Genomic DNA, 8,920 nt, shown 5'->3' on the forward strand with positions numbered 1-8,920 from the left:
AGACCAGGCTAGTGCATCATCATCTTTTCCATTACAATGAATTATGCTGTCCCAAACAGGATACAGCTCTTGACTGGGCAGAGAGGCCGTAAATGGAGCTGAATTAGCACCTACATGATTGTCAGCCATGACAGCAAGAAATCAGAACACTGGCACTCAGCTCTCCGCTTTTTCAAAACATAACTGTTTTTTTGTTCCCGATTATAAGAGTAGTACATGCTTATCTTGGGGAACATGCTTATCCTGGAAACAAGTAGAAAGTAAAAATCCCCATTATCCCACCAACTAGAGACTTCTATTGTTAATATTTTGGTATATAAATGCTCAGCTCTCAGCTTTTTCATGTAAACATATATATTGCTTAAGAAAGTGAGATCATACCATGTATATAATTTTTTTTGCCTTCTCTTTTTCACTTAGCATTTAGTATAAACATTACATATTTTAATGTAATTTGATGCCTATATGAAATTCCACATTGTGGAATACTACTCAACAATTTCCTTTTTTTTTTTTTTGTACAATAAAACCTTGGAATGCGAGTAACTTTTTCTGCGAGTGTTCCGCAAGACGAGCCAACATTTCTAATAAGTTTTAACTTGATAAACGAATGATGTCTCGCAATACAAGTAGTATGGGACGCCAAACATCACATGATCACAACTGTGCCAACGGTTCTTGAAATTCGCTTTGATAAACAAGCGGTTTGCATTACAAGCATGTTTCCAGAACAAATTATGCTTGCAAGCCAAGGTTTTACTGTATATTTGTCCAAAATTTGTCCATTACAAATAGGTAAGCATTCTTTTATATACAGTTTTGTCTGAATCTATGAATATTTCCTTAGGCTGTATTCCTCAAAGACAGATTATTCACTTTTGACTAAAAACTATATTGTGTATCTTGAAGTAAATATTTGGAATAAAAGGAAAATTTATTAACAATCAAATCACATAGGTGCATTAGAAGCTATTTAATAACCAAACTTGATAATATGTACCTTCCTAACAAGATAAAAAAAGTGATTTTTTTTTTTTTACAAAGTTTAAGATAAATATAACACTGGTCTATTCAAAATGCCCTTCAGGCCAGCTAGCTGGAAGGGGGTACGTAATTCCACGAAGTCCTTTTCCAGAACCTCCTAGCACAACTAGTCTCCAAACCATTGAGGAACCCACAGATGATTCTGCAGTGATTTTCTGAACTATTGGTTTCCTAAGGAGCAGGGAGGGGTTGCCTGCGTGGTCCTTGCCTGGCCTGAGCGTCGTTACCTGAGGCAGCCACTAGAGGGCAACCCAGGATAGAGTAAGGAGTTCAACATTCTCTGGCCTGTTTGCTGCATAATCTTTAATTCACCGGGTAGGTGACGAAAAGTAAAAAATGAGGCACTGAAGGGAAAACCAATTTTGGAAATAAATATGCAAATAAATAAACACAAAAATCTCTGAGTATAACCTCCTCCCTTTTCCTCGGGGAGATTAACTAAAAGGTGTATAACTCTGAGAGCTACCACACTTAGAAAAAATTGAAGACCAGGAATCCAGTTAAAACTCAGGTGACAGTGGGGCGTCTGGGTGGCTCAGTTGGTTGAACACTCAACTCTTGATTTCAGCTCAGGTCATGACCCCGGGCTGTGGGACAGAGCCCTGCGGAGGGCTCCACACTGAGTGTGGAAGCTGATTAAGATTCTCTCTCTCCCTCTACCCCTCTCCCCTCTTCATGCATTCTCTCTCCCTCTCAAAAAAAAAAAAAATAATCGGATAACAGCATGGAAAGTTGGTTCCTTTAGATCTCTGCAGATGCAAAAAATGAATCCAATGCAGATCCTCCTTGTTCTGCATGGGAATTAGCAGGCACGTGGGCTTTGGCCTCTTACACACTTGCGTTCCATTCTCTACCTGTCTCTCACTAGCTAGCTGGTGGTGAACGTGTTACTTAACCTTTCTGAGCTGCAGTTTGCTCATTCATAAAATGTGGCCAGTGATACAACCTGCCCATGGGTGGTTGTAAGCATTCAACAAGACACTGGACATGAAAGGCTTAGCAGAAAAGGAAATGCTGGCCGTTATCTCTTCTGCTTCTCACCTCCCTCTTAAGCTGTTTCCCATTTCCTGCTGTTCACTTACTCTTTCCACCTGACTATCCCATCAGAGCATCAAATTTAATAGACCTAAAACCAAAATCCTCATCTTCCTCGCTAACTCCCTGACCTGCTGCTACCTCTTTGATTGGCTATTTCTTAGAATAGACAGTAAAACATAACATCCTCTGTAACACTTCCTCTCTTCCTATAACCATAGCCAATTAGTTTACAAAACATGTTGATTTGTTCTCTAATGTGTCTCCATCTGGTTTCCTTCTCTCTGTTGTCACCAGGCATCAGAAACCTGCTCTCTTTGACCCACCAGGTCCTGCCTTGAATGGGCAAATCTCACTGATGTCATTTCCTTCTTCAAAGCCCCTCACTGGCTTCCCAGGGGATTCAAATTAGATTCTGCACCCCTCTGTCTGGCATTACAGTCCCACCACAGTCTGACCCCAACCTCCTCCAGACGCTTCTCTCTTGCTTCTTATGCTTATTGCCTCTGCTTATGTCAAGCTGTTGACACACAGCTCCCTGCTATGGTTGCCAGATTTAGGAAATGAAAAGAGAGGACACCCGGTTACATGTGAATGTTAGATAAACAACAAATAATATTTTTGAATAAGTATGTCCCATGAAGTAGGCTTCATACACACCAGTGCAATCAGAGATACTTACACTCAAAAAAAGTTTGTTGTTTGTCTGAAATTCACATGTAACTGGGAATCCTGTTTTTCATCTGACAACCCTATTCCTTGGGCACACCAAGAATATTCCCATCCCTGCCCATGTACACAGTTCCAATCTCATCTCAGACACTTATTTCTCACAGTGCCATCAGATCTTCTGCCCTGCGAGGTCAGCTCAACCTCATACCTCCGTGAAACCTGCCTGAGTCAGGAGGACCTCCTTATCTGGTACCCACTATGTACATCACTAATTTGGTTAATTTTTTTTTAACATTTATTTATTTTTGAGACAGAGAGAGAGAGCATGAACAGGGGAGGGTCAGAGAAAGAGGGAGACACAGAATCTGAAACAGGCTCCAGGCTCTGAGCTGTTAGCACACAGCCCGACGCGGGGCTCGAACCCATGGACCGCGAGATCATGACCTGAGCCGAAGTCGGACGCTCAACCGACTGACCCACCCAGGTGCCCCTAATTTGGTTAATATTAATCATTAATTTGGTATAAGATGCTTTGTGTCCTATAGAATTCCATTTCTCTGAATAAAAGTTGAGTTATCAAAGGTAAAGTTTGTAGTGCAAGTATATTCATAAATATACTTGTGTGGTGTGGGGCTGCTGTAAACCTGTAATATAGGGCGTGAAGGGATGAGAGCAGAGGAGAAAGAAAACCTCCAGCGGCCACTTACCTGGATTTGAGGTGCTCCCAGACACACTAAAACCAATATGCAACCCCCCCGTCCCCACAGCATCAGGCCAGGTGGGTCCAGCTGCCTGACCTTGGCATGCTTCTCCCCACACTCCATTTCAACGCATCCTGTAAGTCATGGGTTACACATGGTGACATGTCAATTTGTCAGCACTTCACACTATCTCTTCAGTAATCTGATTTCACTTATATTTAAATGTGAGGGCCAGAGGTGGCTTGATAGTGTCACCTATTAACACACAGTAAATAAGAGTCATGCTGGAAACCAAGCAACGGATTTCTATTTGATTAATAGAAAAGCTTAAAAAAAAAAGCTCATAATTTTGTTTTCAAAATTAGCTAACTCTAACATAAAATACACTCAGGAGCTTGAAAAAAAATCAAGAAACTGGTAAAACTATTAAACAATCCCCCCAAATCTATTTTCAATAACTGGCATTGTAGGAACACATTTATGACCATCTGCGGGCATCCAGAAACCAATGACCAAGCATAAGACTTCTCAAAGTGAAAAAAAAATATGTTCTTAGAATAAAATACATAACTCCTAATTGTCTCTATTAGTTAAATCTTCGATCGTATTTAAAACATTTCTATTCTCAAAATGTAAATATACAAGTGAAAAATACACATTTTGGGAGTGCCTAGGTGGCTCAGTCGGTTGAGTGACCGACTTCGACTCAGTTTCATCATCTCCCGGTTCATGAGTTCAAGCCCTGCATCGGGCTCTGTGCTGACTGCTCAGAGCCTGGAACCTGCTTCAGATTCTGTGTGTGTCTCTCTCTGCCCCTCTCCTGCTTGTGCTGTCTCTCTCTCTCTCTCTCTCTCTCTCTCTCTCTCTCTAAGAATAAATACACATTAAAAATATGTTTAAAAAAAGAAAAATATACATTTTTCAAATGAAAAAGTTGTTTTGAAACTGTAAGGGCAGGGAGTTCAACACTCACAGAAACCAGGACCACTGTAAGCAGCATCTCTACCACTAGTCTCACGTGGAGTGGAAATTAATCAGATTACCCTGGATTTCACTTGGTGGAAAAAATAAAATGGATGCAGAACTGATTTTGTGGCACTGGAGTGTCTTGGAAACAAGTGCTAAGAGTTTTACTTGTTTCTTCAGATCTATCATATTTACCCAGATTTATGTTATTTCTGTCTTTATTTTTATGGTTTCAGAGCAACTAAGAAAACTGGTTCTCTCTATTCAAGAATACTACACTTTGCTACAGTTTCCAAGGAATGGATTGTAATTTTTCTAAACAGAAAAAAAAAAATACTAATAACGCTTAAACTCTCCTAGGAAGGAGAACAGCCAGTCAAGTCCACATGGAGCCACAGCCACGTCTTGGCTCCTTGCACCAGTTACAATCTGGCTGGCTCAGCCTTTTCTGGCTTCCAGCTTTGCTATCTTCTTGCAACAGATTCTAAACATACCAGTCTCAAACTGGGATAAGCCAAAATAACAGCCAACGTTTCCTTCTGCTTTTTCCTTTCAACAGACCACTAGAGACGTATCCCTTTGTTGTCATTGTGACATCAATCAAGTTACTGCAGGACACAAATGGGGGGTAGTTATCAGTGGTGGATGCAAATATGGTGCATCATTTCAACAAATGTGCTTGTCTGATGGCAAGGAATGTTAAAAGAATTCGGAATGTCCCTAGGAGCTTTCCAAGTTTTTGTGGGCAGCATCAACTGTTCTTGGATTTAACCTTTCCACCTTTCCACTTCCAAAGCTAGTGGCATTTTTCAGGTCACTCAGAAAATGCATGCTAATTGAAGGTTTTGAAATCCTACCTTAAATGTAAATAAATTATGGTGAACAGTTTCTATCACCATAGCTGTTCAGTGTTGTTTTGGTGCTTCTAGAAAGTCCTCCTTTGTCTGAAAATGAACGTCCCAGAGAAGAAGCTTTGTGTTGAAAACAACAACAACAACAACAACAACAACAACTTTATCTTCACTTACTTTTCTGCAAAATTTAACTTTTAGTTAAGTAATTTTTCACAAATTTGAGAGCTGATTTAAATATATTCTAAACCAGTATTGATCAAAGAAATGGTACATGATCATTAATCAGCACTTTGAAGAGAATAAACAGACAAATCCTAGAAATCATTTTTCAAAAATGATCTTCAGCAAAAGTATTTATACTATTTAATCCCCTGGTGATCACGAAACTGAAGAAAGCTTAATGGAGATAAAGCTATTTTAAGGAAACAAATACTATTTCAAAAAAATATATATCATTGTTAAAGACTGAATATGTCATAACTGAGACTGATTTCTATATTTCTTCAGAAATATAAATAAGCTTATGAGCTTTTCATGAGGACCTGCCTTCAAAGCATATATACTGTCTCTGGCTAATATCCATTGCTCATGATATCCATTATAGACATAACAATGGACAGTCTTAAAAATGACACTTACCTTAACTCACAGACGTGGAATCATATCAAGCTCATTCCTCTCTTGAATATTCTCTTTCCACTTCACCGACCCCTAACAAGTTTCTCTTCCCTGTGTGCAAACACCTAGAGATTTCTGTTCTGTCTTCTGAAACACTGCCATCACCTTCAATGCCCCAGTGCTGGTCAAAAGTGGGGAGAGAAAAAAAATTCAAATTTGCAAGCTGTTTACGCCTAACAACGACAGTGAAGCTGCTAGGCTTTGAGCTCAATGAATTAAAGGTTGTTTGGCTAAATGGCAGGCACACTTCCTCCTATTCTTTCTGAACTTAGTTTTCCTGCCTCCAGTGGAGCTTTTTCCTTTTCTGGGCTATAAATAGGCTGGTCGTAAGAGCACTGAGGAAAGAAGAAGGCAGGAAATGCATTTGATTTCAAAAAGTCTGAGGTGTGTGTGTGTGTGTGTGTGTGTGTGTGTGTGTGTGTTTCTTTCAAGTGAATACCAATAAACAAGCTGAGGAAAATTCAGCTTTCGTAATGGTACCAGAGTCAAAGTTTAATTTCCTATCATCTACACTTTGCTAAATTGACATTTCCCGTAAGGAAAGCTTGGGTTTGGAGATGTATCATTTTCTGTATAAAATACCATCAGCAAACATGTGTCACCTCATTCATTTCCCAAAGGAATGGCTTATAAATAGAATTTCCTGGGGGAAATGAGGGATAGGGCAGACCACAGGGGTCACCAAACTTATTTCTTTTTATTCAAAAGTAGTTGAAATACTTTTGGAGGCAAGGTTCAACGAAAGGAAGTTATCAACAGGTGAACAAGAAAAGCACACACTTTTGCTTAAAAGAAATTATGAAGTTGAGTTTATAGACTGGTCACCCATCTGTATTAAAGATTATCCACGGTTTTGCAACTGAAAGATGTTTAACTTCTCCCATGATTACATACAACATAAAATAAGATAAAAATTAGATATTGCTTTTCACATATCAGATGGACAGATCAAAATTTTGGTATTGCCTAATACCATTCAAGTGTGGAGGAATAAGCATCCCCATAACAGCTGATGGAAGTATAAACTGGCACAAACTATGTGGAGGGCAGTTCTCAACTTCTTTCAAAATGTGAAATTCAGATACTCAAACAAGATACTTAAACACGGTTGATTTGGCAAAGTGGGAGTGTGGGTCTGGAATGTGGGGACAGATCAGTTTGTGATATACATATTTAGTGCCCTTTTATTTTTCGTAGTGTGCACCCATGCTGTAAAAACTTATTAATTTTAACAACAGAACTTTATTGTTTTTTAATTTTTTAATGTTTATATTATTATTATTTTGAGAGAGCATGAGCAAGGGCAGGGCAGAGAGTGAGAAGGAGACACAGAATCCGAAGCAGGCTCCAGGCTCTGAGCTGTCAGCACAGAGCCTGATGCGGGGCTTGAAGCACAGAGCCTGATGAGGGGCTTGAACCCACGAATCGTGAGATCATGACCCGAGCCAAAGTCAGACGCTTAATCGACTGAGCCACCCAGGCTCCCCAATGACAAAATTTTAAAAGCTGTTATTACTTAAGATCCATCACATGATTCTATTATTTACCTATTGATTATTTATCATTTTCTGTCAGTCGTTCCACACTTACTATCAACAATCTGTTCTTTGCGTTAGGGGAACACTTTGAGAAGCAATCCAGGGGAAGCTAGAGAATCTCTTGATTGGAGGGGCTACTCGGCGTGCTGCACGTGCTGTCTAATGACCAGTAGCCTCAGTAGCACAGGGATCAGAATCTCAGGGGCAGGGCCCAGCAACTGTCTTAACCCCAGGTGATTCTGGTGCTCACTGAAGTGTGAGAAGCAGTGGCCTATAAAATTATTTTCCTTACTAATATCCCACCTTCTAAAAAGAATTTGGTGACTATAGTTAATGACACTGTAATGTGTATTTGAAAAAAAATTTTTGAACGTTTATTCTTTTTTGAGAGACAGAGTACAAGTGGGCAAGGGCAGAGAGAGAGGGAGACACAGAATCTGAAGCTGAGCTGTCAGCTCAGAGCTGGATGCGGGGCTCGAACCCATGAACTGCGAGGTCATGACCTGAGCCGAAGTCAGATGCTCACCTGCCTAAGCCACCCAGGCGCCCCTGTGATGTGTATTTGAAAGTTGCTAAAAGAGTAGAACTCAAGAGTTCTTAGCAGAATAAAAACTAAAATTTTAGAACTATGTTTGATGGCAGATGTTAACTCGACTTACTGTGGTGATCATTGCATAATATATACAAATATTAAATCATTATGTGGTAACCTGAAACTGGTCCATTATACCTTGATTAAAAAAATAAAAATGAATAGGATTAGACAACTGATTTTATTTTACCTAAGAATAAGGAAAACTTCTAAATCCTTTTTATGCTGGTGACTCCTATTTAGAAGACTAGAAGATGGAGTGCCAAAGCGTCAGACTTTGGCTCAGGTCATGATCTCATGGTTTGGGGGTTTGAGCCCCACATTGGGCTGTGCACTGACAGCCTGGAGGTTGGAGCCTGCTTCAGATTCTGTGTCTCCCTTTCTCTCTCTCTCTCTCTGCCCCTCCCCTGCTTGTGCACACGTGCATGCATTCTCTCTCAAAAATAAACATTTAAAAAACTTTTAGAAGACTAGAAGAGTTTTTACATACAATGTTAAGAAGACACATTAATTTCCCTATTGCTGTGGAGAAGCCAGCTGAAGAAGCAAAAGCAGTGAAAAAACAAGCTGATGGTATTTAAGGGAGAGACAAAAGCTCTCTCTCATTTGGGGTAGTCTTGATAAAAATGGATCAAGTCAAAGCCAACTTTACTAATATGAATGTTTGAAAATTACAAGTTGCCTGCAATAAGATGAAACCAGGGGCATGTGGGTGGCTCAGTCAGTTAAGTATCTGACTCTTGATTTTGGCTCAGGTCATGATCTCACAGTCTGTGAGATCGAGCCCTGCATTGGTCTCTGCGATGACAGTGTGGAGGCTGCTTGGGATTCTCTCTCCCT

The 8,920-nt window shown here is 39.9% G+C and overlaps 1 protein-coding gene across 3 annotated transcripts in view; it reads right to left on the minus strand.

The window, feature by feature from the left end:
• Nucleotides 1-6,155, minus strand: part of RASGRP3 (RAS guanyl releasing protein 3) — a 104,539-nt gene extending 98,384 nt beyond the window's left edge. For 2 of the 3 annotated variants that reach the window (XM_047852943.1, XM_047852939.1), the window contains exon 1: nucleotides 5,912-6,155. The gene's annotated coding sequence lies outside the window, so the exon portion shown is untranslated. Of the gene's footprint in view, nucleotides 1-5,275; nucleotides 5,363-5,911 lie in introns of all 3 variants that reach the window. The other variant, XM_047852940.1, reaches the window with a different exon arrangement.
• Nucleotides 6,156-8,920: the final 2,765 nt, after the last annotated feature.

This window comes from Prionailurus viverrinus, chromosome A3 (assembly GCF_022837055.1).
Source record: "Prionailurus viverrinus isolate Anna chromosome A3, UM_Priviv_1.0, whole genome shotgun sequence".
Classification (NCBI taxonomy): domain Eukaryota; kingdom Metazoa; phylum Chordata; class Mammalia; order Carnivora; family Felidae; genus Prionailurus; species Prionailurus viverrinus.